Genomic DNA, 14,239 nt, shown 5'->3' with positions numbered 1-14,239 from the left:
GTGTATGTGTATGCATGGCACACATGAGTATGAGCACATGTATGTGAAGCTAGAGATCACTGCCAGGCATCCATCCCCCTCGATGACTTTATTCTGTGAGGCAGGGTTTCTCACTGACCCTGGAGCTCACTGAGGAGGCTGCACTGGCTGGCCAGCAAGCTGTAGGGGTTTTTCTGTGTCTCCAGCACTCGGACTACAGGCATGTACTACCATTCCTGGCTTTATCTTTTATTTTCATGTGGATTCTGGGGACTCAACTCAGCTTTTATGGCAAACACTTTACTGAGCCGTGTCCTCAGCTCTGCTGCCTGCGTAGAACAGATGAGAGAAACTGACTCAGGTCGAGTTTCCCGAGGTTCTGCAGAAAGCCATTCAAACCAAAGGCTGCTCAGTTTTAGAATTCACACTCTAGCCAGGCAGTGGTGGAGCACGCCTTTAATCCCACCTTTGGAAGACAGAGTCCAGTAGGTCTCTATGAGTTCGAGGTCAGCCTAATCTACAGAGTGATTTCCGGGACAGCTGAGGCTACACAGAGAATCTCTGCCTTGAAAAACAAAAGCAACAAACAAAGAATTCACACTTTAAATCTACAGCTCAATTTATGCCTCAATTTACAAGGTTATATTCTGATCTTTAAGAATACCTTAAGTTGGGGCTGGAGAGATGGTTCAGTGGTTAAGAGCACTGAATGCTCTTCCAGAGGTCCTGAGTTCAATTCCCAGCAACCACATGGTGGCTCACAACCATCTGTAGTGGGATCCAATGCCCTCTTCTCTTCTGTTTGAAGACAGTAACAGTGTGCTTATGTATATAGAATAAATTAAAAAGGAAAAAAAAATACCTTAAGTTGTCTGGGAACATGGCTCATGGGTAAAGTATTCAGTGTACAAGCATGAAGACCTGAGTTCAGATTGCCGGAACCCTTTGTGGTGTTTAACAAGAATGTCCCCCATAGGCTCATAGATGTGAAGGCTTGCTCATCAGGGAGTGGTCCTACTTGAGAGAGGTTAGGAGGGGTTACCTTTTTTTTGGAGGAAGTGTGTCACAAAGTGGGTGGGCTTTGAGATTTCAAAAGCTCAAGCTAGGCCCAGTGTCTCTTTTTCCTGCTGCCTGCAGATCAGAATTTAGGTGTCAGCTCTTCCTCCAGCACTGTCGGTCTGCATGCCAACCTGCTCCCGCCAGTGGACTAGGCCTCTGAAACTGTAAGCCAGCCCCAGTGAGATGTTTTCCTTTATAAGAGTTGCCGTCTCTTCACTGCAATGGCACAGTGGCTAAAACACCGTGTAATTGCTGGGTGTGGTAGCATTGAATCTAAGTTACTCCTGCAGTGAGGTGGGAGGTAGAGACAAGAGAATCCCCAGAAGTTTGTGGGTCAGGCTGAGAGCCACAGACAGACCCTGCCTCAGGGCTGTAGATGACAACTGTCAAATGAGGTTGTCCTCTGACCTGCACATGTGCATCATGGGAATGCACATGCCCACATTCACACAAACATGTGCCCCCACCCAAAATATCCTAAAGCAAATACACCTGACTTGTGGACCGCAGCCCGCCATCAGGATTGGTCTCCTTGCGCTCACAGGTTGCCTGTGGGTTATACTCCCAGCTGCCTCCTGGCCTCATGAGAGGATTGGGTAGCAGGGCTGCAGCCTAGAACAAGTTCAAAGTCTAATATTTGATGAAGTGAGATGATTTTTTTTTTTTTTGTACCATCAGGGTTGGGGTGGGGAATCACAACAAGCCCCTTTAAGCTGAGGACTGTATGTATTCTGACTTTACTGTAGGAAGAGCCTGTATTAAAAAGCAAAACCAAAAACATCCCCTCCTCCCCCCAAAAGACAGCACTAAACCGGCAGCTTCTGGTTTTGTTTTTCAGTAATGGTCATAATTCATATTCTTTACAGATGCAGAGCAATGACATAAACTGGCTAAAATGAATAAAGCATTTGGCTTCCACATCATGTGCCGATCACTGAAACCAGTTGTGTAAGAATAACCTTCATTCACAAGCCTCCAGGCTGTGGAGATAGGAGAGCTAGTCTCAACCCACCCCATCCCCAGTGCAACGTTTAGGAGTGGTTATAGACTGAGGAGTCGGGGAAGATGATTGGATTAAATCCTGTTACTATGGTAACCCTCAGGCTGAAGGGGTTGCCTATAGTTAACTGAGAGCAGGTGACTTAAGAGTAGGTGGCATGGGCTAAGCCTGGTGAAGCAGGTGACAGAGCAGAGGAAGTCTTGGGAGGTAGTTAGGCACCAGAACAAAGCAGAGCCATCGTAAACTTTTCTGCTCAGTTCAAAACCGTGTGTGGTGCACCCAAGCCAAGAGGGAGTCCATGCCATGGCCTCAGTGACTGTGTTAAAATACAGACCACAAAACGTTTCTTGTGTTTGTAAATGAAGTCTTGGACAAGCTCGCCAGGCTTCTGATGCTTCCCAGATGCCTAGAGCATTACATTGTATAGGTTCTGTCCAAGCCAACAACTGAGGCGCGAGTCCTCTTAAGAACTAAGGGTGACAGAGAAAATGGCCTGAAAGACTTTGCTTCTGGGTGACTTTCATGTCCCCAGTGTATTCTTTTGTCACATTTAAAACCTAAGAAGGCATAAAAGGGTAGTTTCCCTTCCCACCTCTACCCTCAAACCAGCCTGGTGCTGTGTGTTAGAAACACTAGCACTTCATAAGGAAGGAAAGCGAATGGTCCCTAACCTGATTTAGGGGTATGTGGGGTTTACCTTTGCCCTCTGTCTGTCTGTCTGTCTGTCTGTCTATTCTGTTTTAGTTTTCCCCCTGAATGTGGGTTCCTTAATCCTCTAAAAAGCCATGAGAAACCAAAAACTAAACAGAACACCAGCTTTGGTTTTTGTTGTTTTGTTTTTAAAGGTGATCTGTAGGACCTGTGCCATGCAGTGGCTCCAGACAGTAATTAAATCTTACATCTTGAGGAGACTTCAGACTGAGAGGAAGAAGTTACATGTTTTTTGTTGTTGTTTTTCTTGTTTCTTTCTTTTTTTTCTTTTCTTTCTTTCTTTCTTTTTTTTTTTTGAAAAGCTAACATCGATCAGTGCTGTGTGGCTGGAATTTCAAATCCACTTAATGCAATTAGAATCCACAAACACTCAGGTAACACAGAGGCAGGGAGAATGGAGCAGAGGGTTTGGCTGTGTCTTTTCTCCTGCTAATTAATAGTGGTCTTGGGCAGGCTGAAGGGAGCTCTCTCCTTTATTGACAAGCTATCCAGTTTGATAACACTAGAAGTTTATAATGCTGGGTCTGGTGCTCCAGGCTGATAATTGCCCTACTCCAGAGGTTACATCAGAGGATCTCAAGCTCAAGGTCTTGCTTGGACAGTGAGACCCTGTCTTTAAAAAAATTCTGTGGCATAAACCTTTAATCTCTGGTTTAAATCTCCTGTTCTCCAGGAGGCAGAAGTAGATGGATCTCTGTAAGTTCAAGGCCAGCCTGCTCTACAGAGTGAGTTTCAGTGCAGCCAGAACAAATAAAGTAAGATACTGTCTCCAAAACTTTTAAAAAATAGAAAAGAAAAAAAATGATTTTAATAAACTAGTGAACTAGATTTCTCTGGCATTGTTGATCCCCTGCCTTGTCTTCATTAAATAAAACCCCCAAACTCCTTACATGTAACTGTGACTATATCTGGTCTCACAGAGGCACATGATGAGTGGGCACTGAACCTCCCAGTAGCTGGCACAGCAGACTGTGATGTCAGAACAAGGTTTCTGTAAATCCAGGGTTGTCTTGATTCCTGTGATCGTGTTTTCCCCCAGGACTGCAAAGTGAAAGTCTGCTAGCTTCAGCTGGTCACTCTGGCTTTGACCCTGATGAATGGAAGATTAAGATGCTGTCAGGACAAGATACCCCTGCCATCTTCTGCTCTCTGCCCTTACCTAGGCATGCAGGAGTTGGGATTAGTACTGACCTCCTGACCTGGAGAAGCATCCTTGTTCCCTGCCCTAGACCCTCCATAGCTCTCCCGCTATCTGTGAGGTCCATGCCCACCGGCCTCTTCTCAGTTGTTGCTACTTTGACATCATATCAGATCAAGTTCTCTAGAATGGCACCTCTCATGGTCTCTCAAGCCTGCATGTCATCTGCCAAGCCCTAGGAGTCACTATGTAGTGTCAATCCTGACAGAGTGGGAGGTCAGCATGTGCGACAGGGTCTCACACTGAACCTGGAGCTCACTGTTGCTCACTGTTTTGGATGGCTGGTCAGCAAACCCCAGGGTTCCTCCTTGTCTCCATCTTCTCAGCATTGGGATCACAGGTGTACTGTGGAAATCAGTGGCTCACAGTCTCTTGTCCCCAGAGCACTGCACGGGGCCTGGCCTGGTTCGCCCTTGCTGTACAAGGGGTACATTTGGGGATCGGCTTCGTTTTATCCTTCCATAAGTACCTCCTTTTTGACGCCTCTGTTCATCATATGGTGGAATCCAAGTTCTGTGAAGTTGAAGCCCTAGTGTTCCTGGAGCACCTACCACACAGTGGGAGCTTTCTAAGCAACGAAACAGCTTTGATCAGACTAGAGATATGGCTCAGTCAGAGCACTTGCCGGTGACAGGGATAGGACATGTAGTACTAATTCCCAGCATGTGACCGAGACAGAAAGAAGGGGAGAAAGAAGAGAGGTGGGAGAGAAGACAGACAGGCAGTTTGATCCTTTTCTGGTGCTGTGGTAGATTACTTTGGAGTGAGTTTATTTCTGCCTCCCTTCCAGAGAGAGGCAATCCATGCTGGTGGGGAGGGCATGGCAGGAGCACAAGGCTGGTGGGTCACATTTCATTCGCACACAGGGAAGATGGAGAGATAACAGGAAGTGTGGCCAGGCTTTAAAAGCTTAGAGCTGGCCCCCAGTGATGGATTTCCTCCAGAAAGTCACTACCTCCCTACAGAATCCAAAATCTTCCCAAACAGCACCACCAACTGGAGGCCAAGTGTTCAAATACAGTGTGTGTGTGTGTGTGTGTGTGTGTGTGCGCGCGCGTGTGTGTGGTGGCCAGGGTGGGGAAGTGGGAAGTGGAAAGTGGGAAGTGGATGGGCTTGTGGGGGACGGTCTGGAGCCTGGGGTGTAGGGGAGAGAGATTTCTCATTTATGCCACAGCAGACAGGCTGGCTGGCTGACTGCATATTTTATTTGTATCTCACTGAGCCCTTAGGATAGTTTGTCTCTATCTATGGATGTCTTATCCATAGATAAGAAGAGGGGTCTGGCCTCCTTAGGTAAAGGTCCCAGCTACTATAGTTATCACATGATGGTCCTGCATACATGTGACCAGGTGACCTCGGAGTGTGATCTCATCTGGGTTAAGGTCTACAGCAGACGAAGTTAGTTATACCAGAGGTTCTCAACCTGTGGGATGCAACCCCTGGAGCGGGTGTTGAATGACCCTTTCACAGGGATCGAACATAGGATAGCCTGCACATCAGATGTTTACATTATGATTTATAACAGTAGCAAAATTGCAGTTTTGAAGTAGCAACAGAAATAATTGTATGGTTGGGGGTCACCACATCATGAGACACTGTATTAAAGGGTCACAGCATCAGGAAGGTTGAGAACCACTGCGTAAACAGACATCATTAAGGTAGGAGATCTTTTTTTTGTTTGGTTGGTGTTTTGTTTTGTTTTTGTTTTTCGAGACAGGGTTTCTCTATGTAGCCCTGGCTGTCCTGGAACTCACTCTGTAGACCAGGCTGGCCTCGAACTCAGAAATCCACCTGTTTCTGCCTCCCAAGTGCTGAGATTAAAGACGTGCACCACCGCTGCCCGGCTAAGGTAGGGGATTTTGACATGAGATCATCCTGGAGGAAGGTAGACATTAAATCCAATGAGAAACCTTTAGAAAAGGAAAAAAGGCCAGGTAAGCGTCTCTCAGAAGGAAGAAGGCTAGGTAAAGTCAGCAGCAGGGCTTGAAGCGTTCTGTGCTCTGAACCCGTTTGTTTGAGCATCAGTAATGATGCTCTAAAGGTCTCTGGTTTTACAGCATTGCAACCTGGTGCTTTGTCCATGATATCCAGTGTGTGACCTACCATGGCCATTCAGTAAACAAGCACAGACCCGGAGCTTTTGGAAGGATGGGCACTGGCCGAAGCCTGCATCTGGCATCCAGGGCCTGGGTGCCACCACAGCGCCTTGCTGTCAGAGCCCAAAGGAGCCCTGCATTCTCTGGCCTTGGTCTTCACATTTTCATCTTCTCTATATTTTGAACACAGTGAGCTTAGAATCCCTTGCCCATGCTTGTTCATGACCTTGATCCTCCAGGCAACATAGCCACCTCCCTCTCTCCTCTCACTTGGCAAGCTTTTCCCTTACTTTCTTTTGAGACAGGATTTCTCTGTAGCCTAGGCTGTTTTAGAACTCAATTTATAGACCAGGCTGTCCTTGAACTCAGAGTGCTGGGACTAAAGGCGTGCACCGCCACTGCCTGACAATTTAGTGGATATGTTTTAATATCAAGCTCGATGACGACTCCCCGGGAAACTTCTTAGACTTAGCTTTGCTGCCTGGGCACCTGCAGGAGACTTCCTGCTCAGCAGAGCCAGGGCTTCCGTGGTCCAGGACCTTCTTGGCAGAGTATCATCTCATGTCTCTCTTTGCGACTGAAATGCATGATGAAGGCATGGTGGGCAGGCACTTGGTGACTCAACAATGCTGTTGCTGAGCTGTGAGATGCACTGTGTGTGTCCCTCAATGGCGTAGTTCCCAAGCCGTGATAGAGAAGTTACAGAACACAGCTGGCTGTGAAAGGGAGCCCGAGAGGGATGAAGTAAACGTGTGGTGCCCTTAGCGCCCAGATACCCTGCTCATTAGCCTGAGACGGTGTTAGCGCGTTCTCAGTGATGTTGCCTGAGTGTCTGCTGGGTTTATAAAGTCTCCTAAGGGAGTGGGCTTCATCCCGGAGCCTTGTCTGGCCTGTGAGGAGTTCCAGAGCCACACTGTATCAACAGCTCTTTCAGGAGCCCTGCCTCCAGATTCCTTGCTACACACATGGCTTTACTGCACAGCCCAGAAGCTAAGCATAATCGGTGGAAGCCATTCACACTGGTACCAGTTCTGTTGTCAGGGGTTAGTTTGGAAGTGGGCATCTGGCCATACCCCTGCAGAAAAGGTATGAATGGATTCTCTCTCTCTCTCTCTCTCTCTCTCTCTCTCTCTCTCTCTCTCTCTTCGAGACAGGGTTTCTCTGTGTAGGCTGTCCTGGAACTCACTCTGTAGACCAGGCTGGCCTCAAACTCAGAAATCTGCCTGCCTCTGCCTCCCAAATGCTGGGATTAAAGGCGTGCACCACCACCGCCCGGCATGAATGGATTCGCTGGGCAGCTCCCAGGAAAGAACTCTATTCCTGAAAAGAAGACACATGAAGAAATTATTTCTCCTCTTTTGCCAAATAAGGTCCTACCTTTGTCCAGTGCTCATGTTTCGGCAACCAGCTTACAGCTAAAGCCAGCTGTCTGAAGGTGGCAGGCAGGGAAATGCAACCTGCTTGAATGCAAAGCACTGGGATTGTATTTTTTAATTGTATTATTTTTGTTTGCACATGTGATGTGTGTGTGCAGGTGTGTACATGCAGGTGTGTGTGTGTGTGTGTGTGTGTGTGTGTGTGTGTGTGTGTGTGTGCAGGTGTGCATATGGAGATCAGAAGATCAGAGGGCAACTTTCAGGAGTCACTTCTCCCCCACTGTGGGGTCAGGTTTTCATGACAAGTGCCTCTACCTGCTGAGCCATCTTGGGAGCCTGCACATGAATTTTAAAGATGTTTTTCAGGGGCCGTGGTATGGCTCAGTAGTGGAGCACATGCAAGGAATATATATATAATATATATATATATAATCATCTGCAGCAATAGCTAGCAAGCTTGTAAAACAAGCCCCAGCTTGTTTTACAGGTTACATTTTCTTCTCTACTGTATAACTCACTAACACTTCAGAGTGTGTTTCTGTCTTCCTTTTTCCAGTGACTTACTAAGTCCTTTTTCTGTAGCAGTTATTCTGTTGCATTCTGAGGAAGGAGGGGGAGAGAGAGAGAGGGATCAAGGGAGGGAGGGAAGAGAGAGAGAGAGAGAGTGAGTATGAATTTATAGCTAGCATTGAATTTTTCCTTTACACTATTCTCCCTGAAGTTATTTAAATATGATTATTTTCAGTCTTAAGGCATATTTGAATTTAGACATGGCTTGTTTAAAAAAAAAAAAGCAGAATTTCCCTCTCCAAGTTCCTTAATAGAAACTGTGAAGGAGCTGCACGTCTGGGAGGGAGGCTGTTCTACAAAGAAAACCATGCACCTAGGGACTTCCCGAAACCTGCTCCCAACCTGTGACCTGTGCAAGGGGTAAAGAGAGGACACAGGCCTGAGCCTCGGCAGGGATGGAGTAGGGTGGCCCACTCACCTTCTGAAGATTGGAGCCAATGGTTTCTGCTGGAAACACAAGGTTGAAAAAAAAAAAGCAGGCAGAGTATGCCTAGCCAGTGGAAAGACGGACTGAACCCACAGCTGCTAAAATTAGCTGAGGTTCCCTCTGCAAACGGATTGAACACTGGTGGGTGGTGTGGGGTCCAGGGTGGGAGCTGTGAATGAATGGATGGAAGCTCCACGTGGATCCGGGAGCCCTGCGCTGGGTGCTGGAGCCCCAGCCCGGCTGTGAGTCAGAGCACCCCACACCCCATTGGCAGGAGCTGGCGGCCTGCAGAGCTCACAGCATCAGAGGGGAGCAGGTGAGAGACGAGGTTCCTGCAGTCTACTCTAGGGAAAAAGAATGCACTTAAAAATAAAATAAAACTCTCTGTGTCTCTGTCTGTGTCTGTATCTGTATGTCTCTGTCTCTCTCTCTGTCTCTCCATCTGTTTCTGTCTCTGTGTCTCTGTCTCTCTCTGTGTGTCTCTCTCTGTCTCTGTCTCTCTCTGTGTGTCTCTGTCTCTGTCTCTCTCTCTCTCTGGTCTGGCTGGGCATCCCTGCACAACACAGTGGGATGGAGAGAGATGGCAGAAGAGGAGGCAGCATGTTCCTCTTCCCCTCTGCCCCTTGCAGCACGCTGTCTTTTTCTTTGTCAAAGCGAGTCACTTCACAATTACAGAAGTTACTCTCTGCAAAAGCATAGATATGCTCAACAAAACCCTAACGTGTTCCACATGTGTGTAAGCCTGCCCATTGCCTGCTGGGCAAAGCCTGAGAACTCTGAGGAAGGACTCCAGGGACACATTAGCCACCTCTGGACTCCTGTCTTCTGGTGGATGTTACCTTGCTTCCTCTCCAGAGTTTCTTCCATGGCCAAACCATCTTGTATCCCTAGTGAATCCTCCGACAGGATGTAGTTAGCAGGACAGGCCATTTGCTCAAAAGAATCTTTGATGCTCCTGTAAATACATGAGACATTTAAGCTCAGTGTTCAAGACCACCTATGGTATGGCTCTTTGCTATCTGTGTCAGAGTATGTGTGCAGGTCCACGTATGTGTTCAAGTGTGCACACACGTATGTGCCATGTGGATGCTAGAGGGCAGCCTTGGATGTTACTCCTCAGGTACCATCTTCACCCCCCCTTGTTTTGAGATAAGGACTCTCACTGGCTGGGAACTCACCAAGAATAGGCTGAGTGGCCGGGAGCCCAGGTATCTGCCTGTCTCTGCCTGCTCTGTACAAACTTCCATGACCACTTTTTTCCTCCACCATTCTAGACCCCCAGGCAGGCTGTGCACTTCCAGATAGGTGTCTGCTCACCCCACATGCTGGTGCCTGAGTATAGAATTGAAGTCCAGAGGAATGTTAGTTATCAAAGCCTATGCAAATTTGGGCCCCAGCTGTCAATTCCATTTCAGTCTATGTAGAGTGGTTATGCCCACCTGCCTGGTTCCTGGACACACTTCCTGAATGGTTCAGAGATACCAATAGGAACTGAATTGTGACCAGATCTCAGCAGTACTATGCAGTCACACACACACACACACACACACACACACACACACACACACACACACCACTGGATCAAACGTATGTAAATCAGGCTGCTTTGAGCCCCTCAGGGCAGGCTTCAGAGTTTTTCTGCTGTGGCTCAACTATCTAGGTCTCTGCCTTCTGACTGGGCCACTTTCCCCAGTCCCATGGTTGGAAGGATGCATGGATTTATGCTTACAGGGTAGCTAAGGTGAAGGCCCCACCACCTGCCATTCCTGCCGAGTCCTCTGCTTGGCTCTCCCCATGACCCACAGGTTCAGAGCCATCTTGCTTCCTGTCTAAGCAGATTAGACAGCATGAGTCCCTCATTCCTCCAGCAATGGCTGATGATGCTGTGCAGGTCATAGGCCTGAGTACCAGACTCTAGAATAGATACATAGATAGAATGTGGGTGCATTACCCTTTACTGGCTGCAAGACTTTGGGTGAGTGCAGAATCTAGCCTCAGTTTTTTCATCCAGAAAGTGGGCATGGTCATTGCACTTTCCACCCAGAATTGCTGTGAAGATTATGTGAGGTGAGAAGCCTGAGACCTCACCAAGGTACTGCATAGACACTGGAGCCTTTACAGTGTAATCTGTAGTCAGGATGAAAACCGCAAACATTTTGGAGGAAAGGATACAGTCTGAACTATGCTTCAGGAAAATGATTTGTAGCATCTAATAGGAACTTTAGGATGGATGGCATGTATATGTGTACATATATGTATACATACATATTATAAGAAGATTTATTAGATCTGGATCACATGATTCATCCTCAGCAGTCAACAATGGCTGTCTTGTATGGAGGGGCTGAGAACATGGCAGCTGCTCAATCCATGTGGCCAGATGTCTTCGCAGTCCCAATTTCGCTTTGAAGACCTGGAGAATTCCTGGAGAGTCACTAGTCTTCGGTCGACATTAGAAGCCTGGAGAGGCTGGGTTCTGATACCACAAAGGAATGCAATAGCAACAGGATAGATGAAGCTGCCAACCAGAGTGCAGGCAGGGAACTGGCAGGACCGCTGCAGAGGACTGGGTTCTGCTCTCTGGTACCTATGTGGTGATAGCAGCCATTCTCAACTTCAGTTCCAGGGCACCCAGCACCTCTCCTGACCTCCCTGGCCACCAGGCATGTACACCTGTTGTGCACATACATATGTGCAGGCAAAACAATATAAAATAAATAAATCTTAATTGTTTTAAAAAAAGGGAAAGCAAGCAGGCACAAAGCAAAGCTTCCTTCCATTTCTATCTGAGCTGCCTCCAGAAGGTGCCCCACATTAAGGTGGTTCTTTCCACTTTATGTTATTTGGTGGAAAATCCCTCCCAGGAGCACCCTGCAGCCTTTTAGTTGCTTCCAGCTCCAGTCAAGTTGACAACCGAGGTGTATGGTATAGTCTCAGGTTTCCACTCAGCTACTCTGTGACCTCTCGCTCCCAACCAACATTTGTAGACTGAAGAATGTGTCATCTGGATACAGAGTAAGGGCACCTGGAAGGGGACATAAGGGAGAGCTATCAGGTGCGTTCTGTCCACAGTTTTCTGCTGTCCTGACCCTATTACAGGGTCTTCCCTTTCATAAGATGCCTCAGGTTTAACATGCTAGCACCCATGTCTTACAGCATAGAATTGAGACATTTTAGGAAGATTTAAAATATGTTATTGTGTCTATGTGCTTGGTGTGTTTGGACATACGTGTCGTGGCATGGATGTGGAAGTTGGAGGACAGCTTTGTGGAGTCTTTTCTCTCCTTCACCTTTATGTGAGCTCTGGGAATCGAATCTAGGCCACCACTTTTGGCAAGGTCCTTTACCCAGTGAGTCTTCTCCCTAGCCCTGGGGAAGATTATAATGGGAAGAATTACGATGAGTGTTAGCTCTAATAAGTACAGACCGGATGTCATATTAGGAGCCAACTGGACTAGGCAGAATAGTTTCCCACCCCAATGTTATTACCCTGCTCTCCAGGAACTGTGATGTTGTCTTATATGGCAAAGGGGGTGGTGGTCTGTGAATGGGATTAGGTTAAGAAACCTTAGTACCTTGAAAAATGCTAGGGTCCAAGTGTAATTGAACCTTTGGTCTGCCTGTTTGTTTTGTTTGAGGCAAGGTCTTATGTAGTTTAGGCTGACCTTAGTCTAGATACATAGTCAAGGTTGGCCTTGAACTCCCCCTATTCCTCTGCTTCTACTTCCAACCCTGAAAATGCTGAGGTACAGGCATGTGATAACAAGCTCAGGTCTCCCTGGAACTGAGGAGACCTTCTCCTGCTGTGTCTGCAGAGACCAGACTACTGAAGGTATGTGAGGACTCCCAGGAGCCAGGGAAGACAAGGGAGTCCCCGAGCCTCCAGAAAGGGAGGCAGCCCCAATACACCTTAAAACTGGCTAGGAGGGCCTCTCTGGGCTCTGACCTCAATGGTCAGAAAAGAGTCCCAGCTCAGATGCCAAGCTGGTGGTGTGTGGGGCAGCCATGGAAAATGAATACACCTCCAGGTGCTGATGAGGCTAAGCACTGGGGACTCACCGTCATTTTCCACCTTGGAGAACTTACCCAGTGAGGGAGACAGACAAGAGCAGTGGGGTTCCTAAGGGGCCACATTGGCTGGGGAATTATCTCTGCCTGGGGATCAGAGAGACACAGAGCTGGTGAGCTAGGGTGTGACTTTGGGATAGGTAGTAGTTTTTGTTTTTGTTTGTTTTAGGGGAAAGGGGGAAAGGGAAATGCTGAGGGGACAGCATGCGCAAAGACACAACGGCAGGAGGAGGAGGAGGATGTATTTCCACCTGCAAAGAGGCTGTGTGTGTGTGTGTGTGTGTGTGTGTGTGTGTCCATCCATCCTCCAATGCCCTCGGGGAGAGGAGGAGGGGGGCATCTCTGGGCTTTCTGCAGAGAGGAGGACCTTCCTGGAGGTGTGAGTTCTGGTCACCAGGAGCTTCCACCTGGTTCTCTTCTTGGAATCTTGTTTTGTGCCTTAGAAATGGACATGGAGGGACTGGGCAGTTGATTCAGACAGTAAAGTACCAGTCACAGGAACTAGGACCTGGATTCAGATCCCCAGAACCCATTTAGAAAGCCGGGCATGGCAGTACACCCCTGCAGCTCCTGTGTTCTCTGAGTGCCTATGTGTATGCCTAGCCACGAGGATGTGCATCTGGTTCAGTGGGAGATCCTGCCTCAGAAAATAAAGATGGAAAGGGATGGGGGACACCTGATGTTGACCTCGGTCCTCCGTGCATACACATACACTGTGCTAGGGTTATGTTGCTATGATGAAACACCATGAACCAAGGCTTATAGAAGAAAGTGTTTATTGGGGGCTTCCTTACACTTCAATGGTTAGTCTATGATCATCATGGTGGGAAGCATGGTGGCAGGCAGGCAAGCATGGTGGTAGAGCAGTAGCTGAGAGCTTATATTGTGATCAGCAGCCAGATAGAGAAAGCAAGACTGGTATGAGCTTATGAAGCCTCAAAGCCAACCCCCTTTGACACACCTCCTCCAACAAGGCCACACCTCCTCCAACAAGGCCACACCTCCTCCAACAAGGCCACACCTCCACCAAGGCCACACCTCCTCCAACAAGGCCACACCTCCTCCAACAAGGCCACACCTCCTAGTCATTCCTAAATCAACTACCAACTGGGAACCAAATATTTAAATGTATGAATCTATAGGGGCCATTCTTATTAAACCACTAACACACACACACATACCCCACACATAAATATGCACATACACAGAATTTTTAAAAAGATATGTTTGTGCCTTCTATCCCACAATTAATTCCTGATGGTTTCAGAAGAAAAATAGTGATTTGAGGCTGGAGAGATGGCTCAGCCATAAGAGCACTTGCTGCTCTCACAGAGGACCCAGGTTTGGTTCCCAGCAGCCACAAGGCAGCTCACAACCATCTGTAACTGTTCCAGAGGATCTGATGCCACCTTCTGGTCTCCTCTGGTGCCAGGCACACACATGATGCACAAACATGCAGATAAACACTCAGACACACAAAATAGAAGGAATATATCTCTTTTAAAAAGTGATTCAATTGCTTAGCAGTTAAACGACTCAGTTTCCCTCCAAGATAAAAAACAAAAAAATTATTTTCATTATAAACAGTATCCCATACAAACTCTGTGGGGTTTGCCTTCTTTTGGAATACCCTAGTATACCCTAGGGGTATTTATGTTGGAATTGAAGATAGGACTGACATAGTTTAACTTTTTTCCTGTCTGTGTGTGTATCTATGTGAATGTGCACATGTGTGCATGTGTATATGGAGGTCAG

This window comes from Arvicanthis niloticus, chromosome 11 (genome assembly GCF_011762505.2).
Source record: "Arvicanthis niloticus isolate mArvNil1 chromosome 11, mArvNil1.pat.X, whole genome shotgun sequence".
Classification (NCBI taxonomy): Eukaryota; Metazoa; Chordata; class Mammalia; order Rodentia; family Muridae; genus Arvicanthis; species Arvicanthis niloticus.
The sequence above is the reverse complement of the archived record's forward strand: the minus strand, read 5'-3'. Positions refer to the sequence as shown.